At 45.2% G+C, this 24671-nt stretch overlaps 1 pseudogene; it reads left to right on the forward strand.

The window, feature by feature from the left end:
• Positions 1-308: 308 nt before the first annotated feature.
• Positions 309-24671, forward strand: part of LOC148143636 (uncharacterized) — a 96831-nt pseudogene continuing 72468 nt past the window's right edge.

Raw genomic sequence — 24671 nt, forward strand, 5'->3', positions numbered from 1 at the left:
TGTACTTTTTCAGCGCCGCACTGTTCAACTCTGACTCTCCAGCTTCTGCAGTCCTCACTTCGACGTCAATGTCCGACAGTCACTCAGTCCATCAGGACTGCAACAATTTTTGCCTGTGATTCTGTGAGAAGTAGCAAAGCCTTTTGGTTCCTGTAGGAGCACGTCTTCAGCATCAATGGGACTGGATGAGAGACCCTACTGTTGCAGCGCACTGATTGTGGAACCTGAAGCAGTTATACGGCCTGGAAAGAGGAATTCACGGCAGGGAGGGGCTGTACATGCGTTTGTGTGCAGCTGAAGCTTCGGCCATGGAGAAGCCCAATGGATCCCGCCCCGTGCAGAAACCGTGGAAGTGTGGCGCCTGCGGAAAAGGCTTCTGTGTCCCTTCTATCCTGGAGACTCATCAGCGCAGTCATACTGGGGAGAGGCCCTTCAGCTGCCCCGAATGCGGGAAGGCCTTCAGCAATTCCTCTGACCTGGTGAGGTACCAGCAGGTCCACACAGGGGAGAGGCCCTTCAGCTGCCCCGAGTGTGGGAAGGGCTATACCCAGGCCTCCACCCTGCTGGCCCACAGGCAGGGGCACACTGGAGAGAGGCCGTTCTTCTGCACTGAGTGTGGGAAGGCTTTCAGCAATTCCTCCATCCTGCTGGCCCACTGGCAGGTGCACACTGGGGAGAGGCAGTTCACCTGCTCTCAGTGTGAGAAGGGCTTTACCCGCGCTTCCCATCTGCGGAGGCACCAGCGAGTTCATGTGCCATCGCAGAGGGAATAAAGTAGGGATAGCCAATTGCCTTATTGACTGGACTATCAACCCAGTTCCAGGGACTGCCAGGTTTGAATCCTGCCATGGCAGATGGTGGAATTGGATTTCGGTCAGAAATCTGGAGTTCAGAACTTCATGAAGAAATGATTGTTTGGGGGACATCACCCATCTGATTCACTCACATCCCTTTTTAGGGAAGGAAACTGCTGTTGTAGGGAAGGATTCACTCAGTTGTCCCAGCTGCATCCTTTACCCGGTCTGGCCTACACGTAACTCCAGACCCACAATAGCATGGTTGACTCTTCATTGCCCACCACTGCCACCGGTCATTGAGTGGGTAAACACTTACTTGTTTACAGGGTATGGGTTGAAATTGCTGAGTGAGGCAATACTTCCTACAGTTAAGGCTGTACCAAGGATCCAATTACAAACTGACAACTCGGTGGTAACCATAGTAAAGAAGGTAAGGTGGTGTGGGGTGGGGGTGCACGCTTTGACCTTGAGCTATTTAAAAAGCAGCTACTTTTTCTACACCTTTATGCTGGGGGGGGATCTGATGCTGTAACAACGTTGGGTCACAATAAAGGTTACCTGAACTTATCGCCAGGCTCAGACTCTCATTGAAGGCTTTGAGCTCCAAGAGGTTTTTGGTTTAAAGTTGCTCATTTCATTTCAGCCTCCTGCACTAAGTTTCCAATGTCATGTATCAGATGGAGCAGTGAATGAGTAGCTCGTATCGTTATAAGTTGTAAATTTTTCAGAAGTGCAGGTACTGCACCGTTTCATCAGCATTGTATAGTTTACTGGCAGCAGCGGGAGATGTGGGCTGCGTTCACTGGAAACGGTGTAGAGGTGCCGGTGTTGGACTGGGGTAGATAAAGTTAAAAATCACACAACACCAGGTTATAATCCAACAGGTTTATTTGGAAGCACGAGCATTCAGAGTGCTGCTCCTTCATCGGGTAGCTGTTGGCCGGGGAATAATACACCGATTGTATAGCAAAAGATCACAGTGTCATGTGACTGATAGGATATATTGAACAAACCTAGATTGTTGTTATGTCCTTCATCTTTTAGAATGGGTTGCAGGTTTTGATTCATTAATATGTAAATCCCAGAACATCTTTAAAGTCACGTTCTTGAGATGACTTAATGTTTTATCAAAAAAGTGACATCTCAGTTCAGACAATGCATTAAAGATGTGAGATTCGAGTCTGTCAGTATTCCAATCTTGAATCAGACTGGTTCTATTTCCAAAGTAGGAATTTATAAAATATTGCATGGATTGACTGCCTGCAGATTGTGGGCTTTTTGAGCAAAATTGAAAGTATCTGCAAATATAATTCTGCCAATACAAATTCACTCCATAGTGTTGTGTGTGTGTGTGTGTATATGTGAGTTTGTGTTTGAGTGCGTGCATAAGAGTGAAGTGTGAGTGTGATGGAGTTTAAGCCTGTGAGTGTGTTGTGGGGTGTATGTGTGTGTGCGCCTATGAGAGAGGTATGAATAAATGTGAGAGGTTGCATTTTGCTAAACAAGGAAGGGCTGGACATAGTGAGTTTTGAGAAGATTTGTAGCTCAGGTTGAGGTTTTGGATGTAGGTTTGCTTGCTGAGCTGCAAGGTTCATTTCCAGATGTTTCGTTACCTACTGGGTAACGTCTTCAGTGGGCTTCAGGCGAAGAATTTTCAGCTTTGCTATGTATAGTTAATGGTAGGTCTCTGGGTTGTGTTGTAGAACAGAGACACTTTGGCAGTGGTGGCGGGGGGAGGGGGGTGGAGTTAGGGGGTTCAGGTATATAGTTCTTTGAAAGTTGCATCACTGGTAGACAGGTGATAAAGAAGGCATTTCGCACCATTGCCTTCACTGTCCACCCCATTGAGTATAGAAGTTGGGACATCACGTTGAGGTTGTACAGGATGTTGATGAGGCCACTTTCTGGGTACTGAGTACAGTTTTGGTGGCTCTGTGATAGGAAGAATACTATTAGAGAGAGTTCCGTAAAGATTTACCAGGATGTTGCCAGGACTGGAGGGTTTGAGTTATAAGGAAAGGTTGGGACTGTCTTCATTGGAGTGTAGCGGGTTGAGGGGTGACCTTACTAAGATTTATAAAATCATTAGGAGTGGAGGTACAGTGAATAGCAAAGAGCTCTTCCTTAAGACCATAAGACACAGGAGTGGAAGTAAGGTCATAAGTCCACTCCGCCATTTAATCATGGCTGACGGGCATTTCAACTCCACTTATCATACTCTCCCCATAGAGATACCAAGATTCCTTGCGATACCAAGAATTTATCAATCTCTGCTTTGAAGACATTTAATGTCCCGGTCTCCACTGCGCTCCATGGCAATGAATTCCACAGGCCCACCACTCTCTGGCTGAAGAAATGTCTCCTCATTTCCATTCTAAATTGACCCCCTCTAATTATCAGGCTGTGCCCATGGGTCCTAGTCTCCCTGCCTAATGGAAAAAAATTTACCAGCATCCACGCTTTTTAAGCCATGCACTATCTTGTAAGTTTCTGTTAGATTTCCCCTCAACCTTCTAAACTCTAATGAATATAAATCCAGGATCCTCAGCTGTTCATCGTCTGTTAGGCCTATGATACCAGCGATCATCGTGTGAATCTCCGCTGGACACGCTCCAGTGCCACTATATCCTTACTGAGGTGTGGGTCCCAAAATTGGACACAGTATTCTAAATGGAGCCTAACCAGAGCTTTATAAAGTGTCAGTAGCACATCGCTGCTTTTACATTCCAACTCGCTTGAGATAAATGACAACATTTATATTTGCTTTCTTAAGCATGGACTCAACCCGCAAGTCAACCTTTAGAGAATCCTGGACTCGCAGTCCCAGATCTCTTTGTACTTTGGCTTTATGAATTTTCTCACTGTTTAGAAAATAGTCCATGCTGTATTCTATTTTTCCGAAGTGCAAGACCTCACATTTGCTTACATTGAATTTCATCAGCCATTTCCTGGACCACTCTCCTAAACTGTCCAAATCTTTCTGCAGCCTCCCCACCTCCTCAGAACTACCTGCCTGTCTGCCGAACTATGTATCGTCAGCGAACATCGTGGGAATGCCCCCAGTCTTTTTTATCCAGATCATTAATATATAAAGTGAACAGCTGCAGCCCCAACACTGAGCCCTGCGGGACACCACTTCTCACCAGCTGCCATTCCGAAAAAGAACCTTTTATCCCAACTCTCTGCCTTCTCTCAGGCAGCCTATCCTCAGTCCATGCCAGTAGCTCAACTCGAATACCATGGACCCTCACTTTACTCAGCAGCCTCCTATGAGGCACCTTATCAAAGGCCTTTTGGAAATCTAGGTAGATAACATCCTCTGGGTTTCCCAAGTCTAACCTACTTGTTAACTCTTCAAGTTTGTCAGGCACGACCTCCCCTTGCTAAATCCATGCTGACTTATTTTAATCCAGCCATGCACTTCCAAGAATTTAGAAATCTCATCCTTAACGATAGATTTTAGAATTTTATCTACAATTGAGGTTAGGCTAATCGGCGTATAATTTTCCAGCTTTTGTCTTGATCCTTTCTTAAACAAAGGACTTACAACAGTGATTTTCCAATCATCTGGGACTTTGCCTGACTCCAGTGATTTTTGAAAGATTACAACCAACATCTCTGCTAATTCTTCAACCACCTCCCTCAGAACGCTAGGCTGTAGCCAGGAGGGCCAGGAGATTTCTCAATTTTTAGACCTATTAGCTTTTCTAGCACTTTCTTTTTTGTAATGGCTACCATACTCAACTCTGCCCCTTAACTCTCCTTAATTGTTAGGATATTACTCATGTCTTCAACTGTGAAAACTGACACAAAGTATTTATTAAGTTCTTCAGCTATTTTCTTATCTCCCATCACTAACCTTCCTGCACCAATTTGGAGCAGCCCAATTTCTACTTTTGCCTCTGGTTTGTTTCTTATGTATTGCAAAAAAACTTTTACTATCATTTCTAACATACCTGGTCCACTTACCTTCATATTTGATCCTCTCCTGCCTTATTTCTCTCTTTGTTATCTTCTGTTTGTTTTTGTAGTCTTCCCAAGCTTCTGATTTCCCAGTGGTCTTGGCCACTTTATAGGCTCTCTTTTTCGTTGATACATTTCCTGACTTCCTTTGTCAGCCATGGCAGTCTTCTTCCCCCCTCCCTCCCCACGCTGCCCGATAATCTTTATTTTTGGGGGGATGAACCGCTGTACTGTGTCCTCAATTACATCCAGAAATTCCTGCCATTGTTGCTCTCCTGTCTTCCCCACTAGGCTCTGCTTCCAGTCAATTTTTGACAGTTCCTCCCTTATTGCCCTTTATTTAACTGTAACACCATTACATCTAATTTTGCCTTCTCTCTTTCAAACTGCACACTGATCTCTACCATATTATAATCGCTGCCTCCTAAGTGTTCATTTGCTTTAAGATTTTTAATAAAGTCTGGCTCATTACATAGCACTAAGAATTGAAATATGCTCACTTAGGCCACAATTGAGGACAGTGTGTTAGGGGCGAATGGCCTATTCCTAGCCTTTTGCAATTGGTTCTGGCTCTGTGGAAATAGAACCATTGAGTTGTAGAGCACAAAAAACAATCCTTCGGTATGTGCCAACCAGATAGCCTAAATTAATCTCATCCCATTTGCCAGCACTTTGTCCATATCCCTCTAAAACTTCCTATTCATGTACCTATCCAGATGCCTTTTAAATGTTGTATTTGTACCAGCCTCCACCATTTTTCCTGGCAGCTCATTCAGTTCACACACCAACCTATATTTGAAAAAGTTGCCCCTTGGGGCCGTTTTAAATCTTTCCCCTTTAACCCAAAAACTAATGCCCTCTTGTACTGGACTCCCCCACCCCACGGAACACCTTATCTTTTTCTCATATCCATTCCTGTCAAGATCTTATAAACCTCCATAAGGTCACCCCTCAGCCTCCAATGCTCCAGGGAAAATAGCCCCAGCCAATTCAGCCTCTCCCTGTAGCTCAAACCCTCCAACCCTAGCAACATTCTTATAAATAATTTCTGAACTCTTTTAAGTTTCACAACATCCTTCTTGTTTAGTGAGTAATCGGCTGTGAACAATCTATTTTGTTCAGGTCGTAAGAGGGGGCTTTTCTTGAGGCAAATTAACTTTCACACTTTTTTTTTAATCCTTGGGTTTCTTTTAAATCTTTCCCCTCTCACCCTAAACCTGTGCCCTCTCGTTTGGGATTCCCCCTCCCCTGCGGGAGAGACAGGCAAAAGGAATGAGATGTGCAGTCACAGGGGAAAAAAAGTGTGACTCCCGCCTTTTTTATCCCAAATTGGCAATTGGACACAAACTCTGTCAGTAACAACCGGCGCCGGTCGCCATTGGTCAGGTGGAGTAAGATGCGCTTTGATTGGGCGGAGCGTGGATGACGCGCGTCACTGAAGGAGGAGACGGGAAGAAGAAGAAAAACAAAGATGGCGGCGCGAGGCTGCGGTTTTCTCATCGACTCAGCGGGCGGTTTCTGACGGAGGGAGGGGGGCAGACAGACATCGTTTACCTCAGAAAATACCTTTAAAATACATTTCAAATTAAAGTCGGAACTTTTCAAACAAAAGTTGTGAAGAAAAGGAGACAGTCCCCGGTGGGGTTTATTGTTTATTTGTGTATAATTCCCGGGGCCCGGGAATGGGGAGGTGACGGTTATCGGGTGAACGAGAAAACAAATTAAAAATGTCGGCGGTGGAGGAGAGAGAGCAGGCGCCCGCGACTTCTTCGGCGGCGGGAGGTGGAGGAGCGGCGGCGGGGGGTAAAGCCCGGCGGAGCACAAGCTGGAGGAGAGGCTGCACTCGGTGCTGTGCTGGACCGTGAGCCTGGAGCTACCCGCGGCTTCACTCTACCAGGTACCGGGCTGGGCTGAGGGGGAACCCGGGGGATAAGGCGGATCGCCATTAGCCTGGAGCCACAATCACTCCCATTCCTAAAACAAACATAATTTCTATTAGAATCACGATCTAATTCTCCATACACCTATAATCCATGTAGGAGGGCAGGCTGTACCATCTGACTGAACTGTTCCGATATTCAATTGTGTATAATGTATAGATATCTTTTTTTTATAAAATATACAATGTTATTTAACACATTAGATATGAAATACTGTCATCATGGGATTTGCAGCACTTTACAGCGCTGTAGAAGGTCACAGGCAATATTGTGTACGAGAGCCTGTGTAAACCCCTATGGTTATGTTTTATAAATGTGATTTGAGGTAATTGCACGTAAAATGGGTAGGATTGTATGTGTGTGTGTGTATGTAGGTATGTTATTTAGATCCTGGGGTTTTGTCTTGCCCAGTGATGATTTGGCTGTGGAGGGAGGGGAGTGAGGGTACTAATTAATCTTTCTACCAAATCCAGCATTTTGTTGAAGAGCTTCATTTCTTTGCGATTGTCATCTTCCAAAGAATCAACCTACCCAATATTTAAATGGAAATGTGCACATGTATAGTTGTGTATGAATGCTGGAAATCTCTTTTTTTTTAAAATTCTTTACTTTATTTCCTGTTCTCCATGCATGGCGAATTGGACGTGTTTGATTTCTTTTTCTTGCAAGTGTTGTGAAAAGTAGTCTGATCATGTAAAAGTCGACCCTAGTTCTTCATAGACAACAGACCCATGTTTGTGAGACAGTGTGATGGACGTCATGTTCCACTCCAGCTCTGCAGTCTGTCGGTTGTTCGGCTCTGTTCCTGTCTTCCAGTCCGTTGTCTGTATGCTCCACTCAGTTTTCAGAATTACCATTTTTTTTTGCTTTATTCATCAGTTGAGCTTCTGCTTATGATACGGTATGAATCTTGACAGGCATGAATTTCAGCCCCTCAAGTAGAATCCAAGTAACAGTCGACCCCCTAAATTTAACCTTAAAAAGTAGTCAAAAATTTGACTATTACTTGAGTATATACAATATAAATGAATTAATGTTCATTGCTTCTTCGCTTTACGCTATTTTGCCTTATGAAAGGTTTCATAGGAACGCTCCACTTTTGGATAGTGGGGAAAACCTGCATCAGTACAACCCAGTCACAAGCCATTCTTATTTGGTTTAGGCACCCCTGTCAAGCCTGTGCCAATTCTTAATTCTCACTTGGACCTGCTATTTATTGCCCATGTGCGGTTTCTATCCTTCTGTTCATCTCGCGTTCATGTGTCTATCAAGATACACCTTAAACGTTGCTAAGATGCCTCCTTCCACCACCCATCGCCCCTCTGTGTGAAAAACCTTCCCCTCCACTTCTCCTGTAGACTGCCCTCCTCTTGCCTTGAACCTGTGCCCTTTTGTTGTTGTTCTTTTCACTCTGGAGAATAAAAAAACCTCTGAGTAACATAGAATCCCTAGTGTAGAAAAGACCATTCAGTGCAACATGTGCACACTGACCCTCTGAAGAGTAACTGACACAGACTTATTCACCTACTCCTATTACGCAACATTAGCCCTTGACGAAAGCACCCTCTCCCAGAGCATCCACGTCCTTCTGATAGCGTGGTGACCAGAACTGCATACAATATTCCGAATGTGGTTGAAATAAATAGCTGTAATGTAACTTGCCAACTCTCACACCCAGGAAAGGCAAGCGTCCTATGTGCCTTCTTGACCACCATACCACCTCTGTTTCCACTTCCAGATCCCTCTGCATGCCAGTGCTCCTAAGAGTTCTGTCATTTATTGTACAGTTCTTGTATTTCTTTCTCCCTTGTGGCTGTATCCAGCTTCCCCTTAATTCTACTCCCTCTTCATCTCTTTGCCCACTCATCACCTCTCCACACATCAGCATATCATAAGACCATAGGAGCTGAAATTAGGCCATTCATCCCATTGAGTCAACTCCACCATTCAATCGTGGCTGTTAACTTTCTCAAGCCCATTCATCCCGGAACCCTTGATACTCAAGAATATTTCTGTCTCCATCTTAAATCTGCTCAATGCCCTGGCCTCCACAGCCTTCTGTGGCTGTGAATTCCATAGATACACCACTCTCTGGCTGAAGAAGGCTTTCCTTATCTCCCAACTAAAGGGCTTCCTTTTCTTCTTAAGGCTGTACTCTCGGGTCCTACTTTGTCCTAACAATGGAAACATCTTCCCAACATCCACTCTGTCCAGGCCGTTCAATATCCTGTAGGTTTCAATTGTAACCCCCCTCATCCTTCTAAACGCCATATAGTCCCAGAGTCCTCAAAAGTTCCTCATATGTTAAACGTTTCATTCCTGGGACCCATTCTCGTGAACCTCCTCTGAACACCCTCCTGGGCCAATACATCCTTGCTAATAGGAGGCCCAAAACTGCTCACAATGCTGCAAATGTGGCCTGACCAGAGCCTTATAGAGTCTCAGAAGTACATCCCTGCTTTTGTATTCAAGTCCTGTCAAAATAAATGCCATTATTGCATTTGCCTTCCTAACTACTGACTCAACCTGCAAGTTTACTTTGAGAAAATCCTGGACTTGAACTCCCAAGTCTCTCTGCACTTCAGTTTTCTGTATTTTCTTCCCATAATGCTTCTGTTCCAACAGTGACTGTCTGGTGTCAGGGCAGCACTAGTAATTTCCTGACATGTGGATTGTATTTGGGGATACCAAGGAATGTCAGGAACTGCGAGTATCTCAGGAGCAGTCGTTATTCCTGGAAGAGGCAGACAGGAATGTGGTGTGGTCCTGTAAACTCCAGACCTTTGATAACTTCATGAGTCAGCAATAACGCTTTCTGGACCAAGAAACGAAAGGGCCAATGAGAAACTGCTACAAGGGAGTTAACAAATAACATACATTAACCATCGCTGGGAAGAAGGAGGCAAAACAATGAGCTGTTTCTTTGGACAGATGAGATAATGGTGTTTCATAACTGTGTGACAAAAGGACAATTAATTCTGCTTGTAGAAGGAAGGCCTTGGTGTAAAGGGCATACAAGGAGCAGGAAAATCGACATTTCGGGCAAAAGCCCTTCATCAGGAATCCTGTATTCCTGATGAAGGGCTTTTGCTCGAAATGTCAATTTTTCCTGCTTCTTGAATGCTGTCTGAACTGCTGTGCTTTTCCAGCACCACTCTACTCTCGACTCTAGTTTCCAGCATCTGCAGTCATTGTTTTTACCTTGGCGTAAAGGGGTTAATTGCAGGACAGGCTGTTTCAAACAGGTGGAAAACCCTCAAGGATAAGAAGGTAAGCTACAGACCTGAGGTCTCCAGAAGTGTGGGGAGATGGTGTTAGAATCTAAAGAAACATGACACCACAAATCTGAAAGTGACAGAACTCCACCAGAATTCAACTCCAGAACGTTTCAGCTGCAGTGCTTGGAAGAACAACCCTGCATCAAACCCCTGTAAACTTCCAGAGATGGGCATTGTTGGTAGAAACAATGTTAAATTCCGCCATCATTTGGGTGATAGCGAAGGGGGTGAGGGTGAACTTGCTTACTTGAGGGGTTTTATATTTTGGTTCCTACCTACAATAAAGTGTAAATTATGATTCAACAGTTGGTTGTCTGTGCAGTTTCTGAGTCAGTATTCAAATTAAAGCGATTCACCCACAATCAGAGTGAGAGGTTAGGATTAATAATGACTCCTTTGCATTCAGCAGGACGGCACGTCAATTCTGTTATAAAGCGAATGCTGAATCCCCTCCCCTCTGAGATCTCAAACCGAAACACCAAAAGAGGAGCGCATTGCTCTATAATCAGAAAATTAGTGTGAAAAGTAGTGTCATCTGCTCTGGTCTTAAAAACAAAAATAAATCCCTGACAATTTAAAAATCAACAAAAAGCAATTTACATATCCAACTTGAATGGTGAACAACTGAACTAAACTATTAACAAACCTAATAAATCCCTTTGAACTACTGACGATTCTGGCATGAAACAGGATTTTTGTCATATGCTGTTCCAGTAAATACAAGACCCACTAAAACAACAAGAAATAAAATTTAGTCTCTCAGATTACATCTTCCAGAATATTCTAAGCATCCTTCTATTGAATCTTTTGTCAGGAATGCCTCCTGCAATTCCTGCTCTTCTGGTTTTTTTGTAAATGATGCTGTCTCATTCACAGCTGACTGTCAGAGCTGATGTCTCTCTCTAGTGCTGAGGACTGTTAGCTCTAGCAATGGGGAGTTAGCTCTGGGGTTCTGTCCAACTGTCCCCTTCTTTTATACCCTTGATGCCATATTGAGTTTTTACAATAGGATTGGTCCTCTGTTGTCAAAACCATCAGATTTAAATTTAATAGATATTGGTAGCCAAAGGACTGGATTTAAATTGATTGGCTAAATTGAAAAGTCATTATCTTGGCCTGTTAACTGTACAACCTTGTGATAGAAATGTTTCTGTTTGTGTGCTCTCTGTTGTGATGATGTTACTCCTTTAAGAAGATTATGTCATCTCGATTTTCTTTCCCCAAGAGGGGTTGTAAAAGGCAGAGGGTCCGATTCGACTGGGCTAAGGGACTTCACTAATGGCCAACAGATGTTGGCAAAGGCAACAATCGGAAAAAGGTTTGAGATTTTTTTTTCTGAAACACTTCTACAGCGAAACAGTCTGTAAGGTCTCCCCCAGCCTCTGACCCTCCAGGGAAAATAGACTGGGGCTATTTCAGCCTCTTGCAACAGCTCAAACCCTCCAACCCTGGCAGTATCTTTGTAAATCTTTTCAGAACCCTTTCATGTTTCACAACTTGTTACAAACATGTCAACTAATTCAGAGAAGCCTCTCAATTACAGCTGTAAACAGAGAAATTCTGTTTAATCATGAGTCATGAATAAAGGCTGTATTAATCTTTTATTGTGAAGTTTTACTCCTACATCTCCAAACAGAGCATACAAACCTGGTCAGAGGGGAGTGATTGAAAAAATATGTGGGGCAAAAAGTTTAGAGTGTGGCTTGTGTATGGAATGAGCTGCCAGTGGAAGTGGTTGAGGTAGGTACATTAACAACATTTAAAAGACATTTGGTCAAACACATGGAGAGGAAATGCTTAGAAGGATAGTGGCCAAGTGCAGGAAAATGGGGTTACTGTTGATGGACATTTTGGTCGGCATGGACCAGTTTGGGCCGATGGGCCTGTCTCCGTGCTGTAGCACTGACTCGTGTCTTTTTGTCTCTCCAACAGTTTTGAGTTTTCAGATGAGCATCTCACTTAATCTCACAGAATAAAATCTGATCTCATTAGTCAATTCTGATGTGGAAGTGCTGGTGTTGGATTGGGCTGGACAAGGTCAGAAGTCAAATGGCACCAGGTTAGAGTCCAACAGGTTTATTTGAACTCAAGATTTCAGAGCACTGCTCCTTTGTCGGTGAAGTGATGAAGCAGCAGCATTGAAGAAGGAGCAATGCTCCTAAAGCTTGTAATTTCAAATAAACCTGTTGGTCTCTAAGCTGGTGTTGTGTGATTTCTGATATCTTCAGCTGTGGGTTTGTGTCGAACTTAATGGGATATTTTGTCCAACTCGGCATTTTTAAACAGTATCACTTGGAGGGATTCACTTGAAACCTTTCAAGAGGTGAGTTCAACAAGACTGAACTATTCAAAGTTACTTGGACTCAATTTTAAAACTTACATCAGGACCGGTAGACAGAGATGTACAGCACGGAAACAGACCCTTCGGTCCAACTCATTGACGCTGACAAGACATCCTAGATTAATTTGGTTCCATTTGTCAGTATTTGGCCCATTATCTTTCTGAACCCTTCCTGTTCATGTCCGAAACCAGATGCCTTCTCAGTGGTATAATTGTACCAGCCTCCACTTTCTCTGGAAACTCATTCCATACATGCACTACCCTCTGCGTGAAAACATTGCCCCTTATGTCCCTTTTAAATCTCTCACCCAGCCAAATAGCCTCTCCCTGCAGCTCAAACCCTCCAACCCCCGGCAACATCCTGGTAAATTGTTTCTGATACAGAAGTCAATGTTTTGGGAAGAACCCTTCTTCAGTCCTGAAGGAGGGTTAATACCCGAAATGCTAACTTCACCTCCTAATGCTACCTGGCTTGCTGCGTTCTCCCAGCCTCCTGCTTGCCTACTTTGGATTCCAGCAACCGCAATTATTTTTTGTTTCTAACAAATGGTGGAGCAGACTCAATGGGCTGAATGGCCTCATGTCTGCTCCAGTGGTGTTGTGGTCTTAGGTTTCTGCGGATTCTTAGGAACGTGCAGTCCCAGACTCCGAGTAATGTCGCCCACTGGAAGCAAAGTTTATGGAATCACAGAATCCCTACAGAATGTAAATGGTCCTTTTGGACCAACAAGGCAACACCAACCCTCCGTACAGTTACCCACCCAGACCTATTCTTTTAACCCTATTACTTTACATTTACTTGGAGAAAGTGAGGACTGCAGATGCTGGAGATCAGAGTCAAGAATGTGGTGCTGGAAAAGCACAGATGATCAGGCAGCATCCGAAGACCAGGAGAATCCTGATGAAGGACTTATGCCCAAAACATCGATTCTCCTGCGCCTCAGATGCTGCCTGACCTGCTATGCTTTTCCAGCACCACACTTTTGACCAGTCTACATTTACCCCTGACTACTGCACCACACTTACACATCCCTGAACACTATGGACAATTTAGCTAGGCTAACTCACCCTAACTTGTACATCTTTGTATTGTGGGAGCAAAAGCGGAACACCCGGAGGAAACCCATGCAGACACGGGAGAATCAAACAGTAGATTCAAACCCGAATCCATGGCTCTATGAGGCAGCTGTGCTAACCACTGAGCCACCATGTCGCCCCGAGCCACTTTAGAGTTGCACTTGGGGGTGCGAGGCAGTGTGCAGTCCAGAAATTTTTTTAAAAGCCCACCAACTTTCCCACTGCACCCATTGTCAGAGTGGGGCACAAGGTTTAATCCACAGTAGCGTCACTGGCAATATCCGATTGTTGGGAGCACTGGTGCCCCCGCTGGTGTCTTCACAGGTTGCTGGAAAATGTGAACCTCTTGCCACACTCAGGGCAGCTGAATGGCCTCTCCCCTCTATGGACCCGCTGGTGGGTCAGTAGGTGGGAGCAGCAGTTAAAGCGTTTCTCGCACTCTGGGCAGGAGAACGGCTTCTCCCCTGTGTGGACCCACTGATGCCTCAGCAGGTGGGAGGAATTGCTGAAAGCCTTCCCGCACTCGCGACAGCTGAAGGGCCTTTCCCCGTGTGGACCTGCCGGTGGGCCACGAGGTTGGAGGAGACCGCAAAGCCCTTCCTGCACACTGAGCAGGAGAATGGCTTGTTTCCAGTATGGACCCGCCTGTGGGTCAGCAGTTGGGAGGGCTGGAGAAAATTCTTCCCACACTCAGGGCAGGCAAATGGCCTCTCCCCAGTGTGGACCCGCTGGTGTGTCAGCAGGAAGGAGGAACTGCTGAAGCCCTTCCCACATTCAGGGCAGGGGAAAGGCTTCTTGCCTGTGTGGACCCACTGGTGCCTCAGCAGGGCAGAGGAATCGCAAAAGGCCTTCCCGCACTCGGAGCAACTGAATGGCCGCTCCCCCGTGTGAACCCGCTGGTGCTTCAGCAGGTCAGAGGATTTGCTGAAGGCCTTCGCACAATCAGAGCAGGGGAAGGGCCTCTCTCCGGTGTGGACACGCTGATGCGCCAGCAAGTGGGAGGAGTGGGTGAAGCTGTTCCCGCACTCGGGGCAGGTTAATGGTCTCTCCCCAGTGTGGACTCGGCGGTGGTCCAGCAGGTGGCAAGAGCAGATAAATCCCTTCCCACACTCTGGGCAGGAGAACGGCCTCTCCCTGGTGTGACTGCGCTGATGAATTTCCAGGGCAGATGGGACACTGAAGCCTTTCCCGCAGTCACCACACTTCCACGGTTTCTCCATGGGGCGAGATTCCTCTGGTTTCTCCATGGCCAAAGCTTCAGCTGCACACAAACGCATGTACAAACCCTCCCTGCCGTGAATTCCTCTTTCCAGGCTGTATAATTGTGACCGGCTGCACATTCAATGCGCTGCCACAGTAGCGTCTCTCATCCAGTTCCACTGATGCTGAAAGCGTACTGAAACAGAAACCAAAGAATTTTGCTCCTTCTCACAGAATCATAGTCAAAAATCGTTACAGTCCCAATGGATTGATTGACTGTCTGTCATTGACATGAAAATGAGGACTGCAGACGCTGGAGAGTCAGTCAAAATGTGTGGTGCTGGAAATACACAGCAGGTCAGGCAGCATCCAAGGAGCAGAAGAGTTGCTGTTTCGGGCATAAGCCCTTCAACTACTGAATTTGAAACTTCAGTCTTCAAATCTTCAAATGCACTGGAAAAAACAGATTATGAAAGTCATCACTGTCAGTCAAGGTAGAAATTCAGAACAAGCAATTCGACTTTATGCGGAACATTCTTTTCTTTTGTAATTCCATGAAATTGAAAGCACCATTACCCTACTCCGATTGCTCTACATTTACACCTGATTAATGCATCTAACCTACACATCCTGGACACTATGGACAATTTAACATGGCTAATTCACCCAAACCTGCACATCTTTGGATAGTGGGAAGAAACAGGTGCACTGGAAGAAATCTGCTGCAAACACCAGTCGGAGAATGTGCAATATTCACACAGACAACGGCTCTAAGGCTGGAATTGTATCTGGCTCTCTGGTGCCGTGAGGCAGCATCACTAACCACAGACACTGTACCTTCCTTTTCCAGTCCGCCACAACGTCACTCAGCTTGAGCTCAAGCAAAGCACTGCATTTAATTTAGCTTCACACACACTGAATTTCGGCCCATCCCCACTTCCCCTACAGGAAATGCAAACGGGGGGGTTGCCACATTGAATCCCTACAGTGCGGAATGAGGCCATTTGGCCCAACACCTCTCCATTTAATTCCGACTAATATACCTAACCCACACATCCCTAAACACTATGGGGCAATTGAGCATGGCCAATTCATCCTAACCTGCACATCTTTGGACTGTGGGAGGAAACCGGAGCATCTCGATGAAACCCACACAGCCACGGGGAGGACAAGATCTGTGTGGAGTTTGCACAGTCACCTGAAGCTGGAGTCAAATCCTTGTCCCTGGTGCTGTGAGGCAGCAGTGCTAACCACTGAGCCACGTGCTGCCCGTGTGTGCTGAAAGAGATGCAATGTGGAACTTTATTGACTGTACCGCACAGTGGATTGTTGAGTAAGGTTGAGTCTCAAAGGATCTGGAAAGAGGTAGCCAACATTTAGGAGCGCATTGCGACAGATGCTGGAATCATTCCTGAAAACAACAAATGCTGTAGATCACAGCTGGTCAGACATCGAGAGAGCAAGCTAAAATTACAGGGCTTCTTTGAGATTTATAAAATCTTGCTGGATACAGAGAAGGTGAATGTCAGGAGTCATTTCCCTGGAATGAGGGATTTCAAGACTAGCGGACATATTTTTAAGGTGAGAACAGAAAGATTTAAAAACAAAATAAGGGGCAACATTTTTACACAGAGTGCTTCACGTGTGGAATGAATTTCCAGAGGAAGTGGTAGATGCGCTTACAGTCACAACATTTAAATGACATTTGGATAAGTACATGAATAAGAAATATTCAGAGGGATATTGGGCCAAGCACATGTAGGTGGGACTAGTTTAGTCTGGGATTATGGTCGACATGGACTGGTTGGACCGAAGGATCTGTTTCCGTGCTGTCTGACTCTGACTGGATACAGTGGATGTGAGGAAGATGTTTCCACCAGTAGGAGAAATGAGGACCAGAGGACACAGGCTCAGGGTGAAGGAATGCCCTTCAGAACTGGGATGAGGAGGAATTTCTGCAGCCAGAGGATGGTGAATCTGTGGATCTCATTGCTGCAGAGCGCTGTGGAGGCCAAGTCATTGAGGGCATTTAAGACAGGGATAGATAGGTCTTTGGTAAGTAAGGGGATCAAGGGTTACGAGGAGAAGGCAACAGAATGGGGTTGAGAAACATATCGGCCATGATCGACTGGTGGAGCATACTCAATGGGCCAAATGGCCTCATGCTGCTCCTGTATATTGTAGGCTTAAAACTGGGCAGATTACTGAAGTGGTTTTCATGAACAATTTCAGAGTCCTGAAGTAAAGTCGTAGAGGTGTACAGCACGGAAACAGACCCTTTAGTCCAACTCGTCCACGCCGACCAGTTATCCTAACCTAATCTCGTCCCATTTGCCAGGACTTGGCCACTATCGCTCTAAACCCTTTCTATTCATATACCCATCCAGATGCCTTTTAAATGCCGTAATTGTACCATCCTCCATCATTTACTCTGACACTCGTTCCATACATGCCCCACCCTCTGCATGAAACACTTGTCCCTGAGGTCCCTTTTAAAATCTTTCCCCTCTCACTCTAAACCTATGCCCTCTAGTTCTGGACTCCAAAACCCAGGGAAAATACCTTGTCTCTTTATAAAATCATGTGGATTATGGATAGTATAAACATGTGGAAGGTCACCCCCCCCCCCCCCACAAAAGCTTCCTCACTGTTCTATCTACCTGCGACTCTACTGTCAAGAAGCTATGAACCTGCACTCCAAGGTTTCTTTGATCAGCAACACTCCCTTGGACCTTACCTGATTTGCTTTTCCAAATGTAGTACCTCACATTTATCTAAATTAAACTCCATCTGCCATTCCTTAGCCCATTGGCCCATCGGATCAAGATCCCATTGTCATCTGAGGTAACCTTATTTGCTGTCCACTACACCTCCAATTTTGGTGTCATCTGCAAACTTACTAACTATACCTCTTATGCTCACATCCAAATCATTCATATGAATGATGAAAAGTAGTTGAACCAGCACTAATCCTTGTGGCACAACACTGGTCACAGGTCTCCAGTCTAAAAATCAACCCTTCACCACCATCCTCTGTCTTCTACCTTCAAGCCAGATCTGTATCCAAATGGCTAGTTCTCCCTGTATTTCTCGAGATCTAACCTTGCTAACCAGTCTCTCATGAGGAATCTTGTTGAATGCCTTTCTGAAGTTCATGGAGATCATGTCGACTGCTCTGCCCTCGTCAATCCCTTGTTGCTTCTTCAAAAAATTCAATCAAGTTCGTGAGGCATGATTTCTCACGCACAAAGCCATGCTGACTATCCCTAATCAATCCTTGCCTTTCCAAATACATGTAAATCCTGTCCCTCAGGATTACCTCCAACCACTTGCCCTCCGGCAATGCCAGGCTCACTGGTTGATAGTTCCCTGGATTTTCCTTGCAATCTTTCTTAAATATTGGTACCACGTTAGACAACCTCCAGTTTTTCATCACCTCACTTGTGACTATCGATGGTACATATACCTCAGCAAGGGACCCAGCAATCACTTCTCTAGCTTCCCACAGAGTTCTAGGGTACAACTGATCAGGTTCTGGGGATTTATCCACTTGCATGCATTTCAAGACATCCAGCACCACCTCCTTTGTAGTATGGACATTTTTACATTTTTCAAGATATCATCATCTGTTTCCACACATTCTATTTCTTCCATGTCCTTCCCTACAGTAAACACTGATGCAAAATACTTGTTTATTATCTCCCCCAACTCCTGCAGCTCCACACATAGACTGTCTTGCTGATCTTTGAGGGGCCCTGTTCTCTCCCTAGTTACCCTTTTCTCCTTAATGTATTTATAAAAACCCTTTGGATTTTCCTTAACTCTACTTGTCGAAGCTATCTCATGTTCCCTTTTTGCCCTCCTGAGTTTACTCTTAAGTATACTCCAACTGCCTTTATACTGTCAGGATTCACTTGATCTCTCCTGTCTTTACTTGTCATATGCTTCCTACTTTTTCTGAACCAAAAGCTCAATTCCTCTAGTCATTCAGCATTCACTACACCTACCAGCCTCCCCTTTCACCCTAGGTTCTAGATGAGAGTGGTGCTGGAAAAACAGCAGTTCAGGTAGCATCCGAGGAGCAGGAAAATCGATGTTTTGGGCAAAAGCCCTTCATCTAATCTAGAATCTGGTTTCCAGCATCTGCAGTCCTTGTTTTTACCTAGTTTTTCCCCTTTCACCCTAACAGGAATATACTGTCTCTGGACTCTCAGTTTCTTATTTTTGAAGGCTTCCCATTTTCTAGCCATCCCTTTACCTGCAAACATCTGCTCCCAGTTAGCTTTTGGAAGATCTTGCCTAATACCAAGTTAGCCATCCTCCAATTTAGATCTGGTCGATACTTTATCATCACTCTTTTATAGCTCATAGAATTATGGTCACTGTCCCCAAAGTGCTCCTCCACTGACAGCTCAGTCACCTGCCCTGCCTTATTTCCCAAGAGTAGGTCACGGTTTGCACCTTCACTAGTCAGCACATCCACTTACTGAATCAGAAAATTTTCTTGTACACATTTAAATTCCTCCTTAGCTCGACTTGTCGAAGCTATCTCATGTTCCCTTTTTGCCCTCCTGAGTTTACTCTTAAGTATACTCCAACTGCCTTTGTACTGCCTTTAAACACTATGGCAGTCCCAGTCTATGTTGGGAAAGTTAAACTCCCTGACCATAACCACCCTATTATTATTACAGATAACTGAAATCTCCTTACAATTTTTTTCTCAATTTCCCTCTGACTATTAGGGAGTCTGTAATAAAATCCCAATAAGGTGATCATCCCTTTTCTTATTTCTCAGTTCCACTCAAATAAGCTTCCTGCATGTATTCCCAGGAATATCCTCCCTAAGCACAGTAATATATCCCTTATCAAAAAAGCCACTCTCCCTCCTCTCCTGCCCCCCTTTTTATCCTTCCAATACCATGTGTGTTCTAGAACATTAAGCTGCCAGTGCTGTCCATCCTTGAGCCTTGTTTCTGTAACTGCCATGATATCTCAGTCCCAAGTTCCTAACCATCATCTGCCTTCCCTGTTTGGCCTCTTGCAGTTGAAATAAATGCAGTTCAATTTACCAGTCCTACCTTGTTCTCTGCTTTGTTACTTCCTGCTCTGATTGTTTAACTCAGTCCCTTTCCCAACTGGACCAGTCACAGACTGATCTCTTTCCTCACTATTTCTCTGGGTCCCAGCAATCCCTGCCCCCCACCCACCCCTACCTTACTAGTTTAAATCCTCCTGAGCAGCTCTCGCAAATCTCCCAGCAATATATTAGTCCCCTTCCAATTCGGGTGCGATCCATCCTTCTTGTGCAGGTCTTTTCTACCCCAGAAGAGATTCCAATAGTCACATTTTTGGATCCTTTCTCCCATGCACCAGTTCCTCAGCCACGCATTCATCTGCCCTGTCCACCTATTCTCACCCTCACTAGCAACATTCCCCATTAACTGGTTAAGTCCTGGATTGCTTTCCTAAAATGCAACACCTCACGTTTGTCTAAATTAAACTCCATCTGCCAATCCGCGGTCCATTATCCCATCCAATCGATTATAATTTATAGCAAACTCTCTTTCCTCTCTTTTTCCCTAAAAGCTGAAAATCTCCATCCCACACACACTCCTTTTATTCTCATTTTACTGAACCTAATCCCTGCTCTGCCTCATCCTGAAAAGTCTGGTTCATGCTGATTAACAGGCCTACACTCAGGGGGGATTTAATCGAAACATAGGAATGCTGAATGGCTTGGACAGAGTTCATGTTGGGGGAGATGTTTCCACTGGTAGGAGAGATGGGGACTTGAGGGCACAGCCTTCGAGTAAACGGAAGATCTTTTCGAACGGAGATAAGGAGAAACTTCTTCAGCCAGACAGTGGCGAATCTATGAAATTTACTGCCACAGAAAGCTGCGGTAGCCAAGTCACTGAGTATATTTAAGACTGAAACAGATGATAGGTTCTTGAGTATCAAGGGGAGAAAGCTGGAGAATGGGGTTGAGAAATTTATCAGCCATGATTGAATGGTGGAGCAGACCCAGTGGGCTGATTGGCCTAATTTCTGCTCCTGTGTCTTATAGGCTCTTGCTGTTCTGGACACAATGAGAGAAACTTGGGAGCAGGAGTAGGCCATTTGGTCTTTCAAGCCTGTACCAGCGTTCAACAGATCATGACTGGATATTAATCTACCTACATCTAGGTCGATAAACTGGGATTTTTTTTCACTGGAGCATAGAGGTGACCTCACAGAGGATTATAAAATCACGAAGGATAGAGATGTCCTTTCGCTCAGATGTGAGCTTCAAGATTAGGGAGCACATTTTTAAGGCGAGAGGAGAAAGATTTTAAAAGACATCAGAAGCACCCTTTTTTAAGAGAGTAGTTTGTGTGTGGAATGAATGTCCAGAGAAAGTCCAGAGGTCAGATCAGTTTTCCTTCGTGTGAATCAAGGAAAGCGATGGGATCAGACGAAGGACCAGGCCATGCACTCAGAGCATGTGCAGACCAACTGGCAGAGGTCTTCCCGTACACCTTCAACCTCTCCCTGTAGCAGGCCACTGTCCCTGCCTGTTTCAAGAAGGCCAACATCATCCCTGTGCCTCAGAAGACTCATGCAGCACGTCTGAATGACTACCGCCCAGTTGCCCTAACTTTGGTGGTCATGAATTGCTTTGAAAAGCTGGTCATGGCATTAATCAACTCCAGCCTTCCCACTACTCTTGCCCCACTCCAATTTGCCCATCGGCAAATTGGGATCCACGTCAGATGCCATATCATTTGTCCTTCCCTCCTCCCTGGAACATCTTGACACCAAAAACAGGTACGTAAGAATCCTACTTGACTACAGTTCAGCCTTTAACACTATTATCCCCTCGACACGGATTACTAAACTTAGTGATCTCGGACTAAGCCCCACTCTCTGCAACTGGATCCTCAGTTTCCTGACCCACAGGCCACAATCAGTGAAGACTGGGGACAATATTTGATCCTCACTAACACTCAACACTGGACCCCTCCAGGGGTGCATACTCAGCCCCCTACTGTACTCACTGTATACCCATGACTGCGTCACCAAATACAAGACTAATGCCATTTACCAGTTCACTGTCACCACTATAGTCAGTCAAATCTCAGATGGCAAAAAAACAGACTGCAGACGGGAGGTGGAAGACCTGGAAAAATGATGCACTGAAAACAAACGAGATCTCAATGCTAGCAAAACCAAGAAACTCGTTATTGACTTTTGGTGGGATGTTACTCATGCACCCATACACATTAACAGCACAGAGGTGGAATGAGAGAAGAGTGTCAAGCTCCTGGGAGTGGCCATCCACAACAAGCTGTCTTGGATGTATCACTACCTGGTATGGCAACTGTACCATTCAAGATTGGAGACGGTTACAGAGAGTGGTGAACTCAGCCCAGACAATCACAAAGGCCAACCTCCCATCTATAGAATCCATCTACCAGACCTGCTGTCAAGGGAAGCTGCCAGCATTCTTAAAGATCCATCCCACTCTGGCAATGTTTGTCTACAACCTCTACCATCGAGGAGAAGGTACATAAGCCTGAACAAATGCACCAGCCAGTTTTGTAACAGTTTCTACCCTACTATTATTAGAACACTGAATGGACTCTCAAACTCTCAGGATTTGTCTGAACCTTTGTTTTTGTTTTTGCCACTGTTTACCTATTATTTACTATGCGACTTAACTATGTGATCGCAAGACAACCCTTTTCACTGTGCCTCAGTACATGTGACAATAAATAAATTCAATTCAGTTCAAGTGGTGGATGTAGTCCAGTTAAAAGGGTTAAAAAGCATTTGGATCAACACATGAATAGGAATAGTTCAGAGGGATATGGGCCAAACACTGGCAGGTGCAACTAGTTTAGTTTAAGAACATAGTCAGCATGGACGAGTTGGACAGAACAGTCTGTTTCTGCACTGTCTGACTGTCGAACTGTTCTATACTGGTCTTAAACCCATTTTCTTGCCTCCCCCCATAACCATCCACTTCCTTGTTGTCGAAAATTCAAATGAACTCAGCCTTGAATATATTCAATGAACCCCACCACCAACTGCAGGAAGACATCGCCACCTCTGAACTCAATTCCTCTTGCTAATGTACCACTTGCCTTGCTCATTGCTTGCTGATATTGAAGGACGCTGAGGCCTGTTTGGACATCAACACATCATTCCTGATGAAGGCCTCGTGCCTGAAACGTCGAATCTCCTGCTTTTCAGATGCTGCCTGAACCTGCTATGCTTTTCCAGCCCTTCACTTTTCGACTCTGATCTCCAGCATATGCAGTCCTCACTTTCTTCACATTCCAATATATCACTATTTAAGGAATGCGTCTCCTTTCTGCTTTTTTTGAAAACAGCAAATGCGATAACTTCACAATCTGAGACACAATCTTGGACCAACTTTTCCAGACTCTCTCCCCTCGCCGGGATTCACTCCCTTTCCTTTCAATTACTGCAAAACAAAAATTGAACCCCGGAATGAAAACAAATGGAAAAGGGGGTGAGAAAAGAAAGTGCCGTACTCACAGATGTTGGACAGAGGAAAGAAGTTGCAGTCTGGTGTGAAGCTCAATCTTCATTCAGAGAGGAACAACAGCAGGAGCAGCTTCAGAAGCTGATGGTCAAACTTCCGTATTCAGACAATAGCAAGCCTCTGATTGACAAAGGAACCAGGCTCCTTCCGGTCATCCCAAGCTCCCCATTGGTCCATCAAAAGAAAGTCGCGGTCCGTAATTGCGGACATCGTGGGGCATGCGCAGTTCTTGTTAACGCCGCTGAACATGCGCAGTACTTACTGACACCGAGGAGTATGCGCAGTGTGGTCTGTGGCGATGCTGGTGTTGACAAGATTTTGTACCCGAATGTCAAATGTCAACAGGAGTTTAAAAAAAAAGCTGAAGTCTGCTGATCACTTGCAGGTAACCCACATAGACAGACACAAGGAGGAGGACGTGCCAAAGTCCACACAGACAGTTGCCCAAAGATGGAATCAAACATGATCCCCTGGCACTGTGAGGCAGTGGTACTAACCACTGAGCCCCTGTGCCGTCCAGAATTAGCTTCTAACTTTTCACGCACCCTCAGCAGAGGCTCTCTCCTGATATTTGTGGACCACAACTGCTGTAACCTCCATTTCCCACATCTTCAGCCCTGAGCACATTGCTTCCCGAATCCTGGCACCAGATAGACACCGATGTCATCTGGCCTCCTGCTAACAACTGCGGAGACCGGAGACAATCCCTGTCACTATTCTGTCCCTTACCACCACCTCCCCAATGTTGTTCGTACTCCCAGCACCCAGCCAGTTCGCTCCTCCACTCCCTTGCAGCCTTCTCTCAGATCCCCTTTACCTGCCTGATCCACGCTCACACCTCCTGACCCTGTCCACTGACTCAATCAGAAGGGTCTGTCCGGAGAGGAATGACCAATTCCTGGAATAAAATGTCTGGTTATCTTTTCCATCAAAGGTCTGAGCCAAATTTCCACCAGCATGTGTTTGCCCTGGATCACAGCATCCAGAGCCTCCCACCTTCTGCAAATCAAAAGACAAGTCCCACCCTACACTCTCCAATGTGTGTTGTGTAACTGCTTAATCATTTCTGGTGGCCGAGCAGAGGCTAAGTTCAACTTGGATTCCAAACTTGGGTATCAATATCCATGAGGATGGCTTCAAATGGACCTTGGGTTGATGTCACACTACATGTGACTCCACTACACTATACAGTCTCTCTCTCTCTCTCTCTCACACACACACACACACACACACACACACACACATGCATGTAAGTCAATAAGGTGAATTTGCGGAATTATGTTTGCAAATACATTGTATTTTGCTCAAAAAGTGCACAATCTGCAGGCAGTAAATGCATGTAATAATTTTATAAATTCCTACTTTGGAAATAGAACCAGTCTGACTCAAGATTGGGATACTGACAGACTTGAACCTCACACCTTCCATGCATAGTCTGAGCTGTCACTGCTTTTTATAAAATAGAGTCATAGAGTCTTAGAGATGTACAGCATGGAAACAGACCCTTCGGTCCAACCCGTCTAC

Source organism: Chiloscyllium plagiosum, unplaced genomic scaffold (assembly GCF_037043375.1).
Source record: "Chiloscyllium plagiosum isolate Xiang-an unplaced genomic scaffold, Cpla_swu_hap1 HiC_scaffold_27, whole genome shotgun sequence".
In the NCBI taxonomy this organism is placed as follows: Eukaryota; Metazoa; Chordata; class Chondrichthyes; order Orectolobiformes; family Hemiscylliidae; genus Chiloscyllium; species Chiloscyllium plagiosum.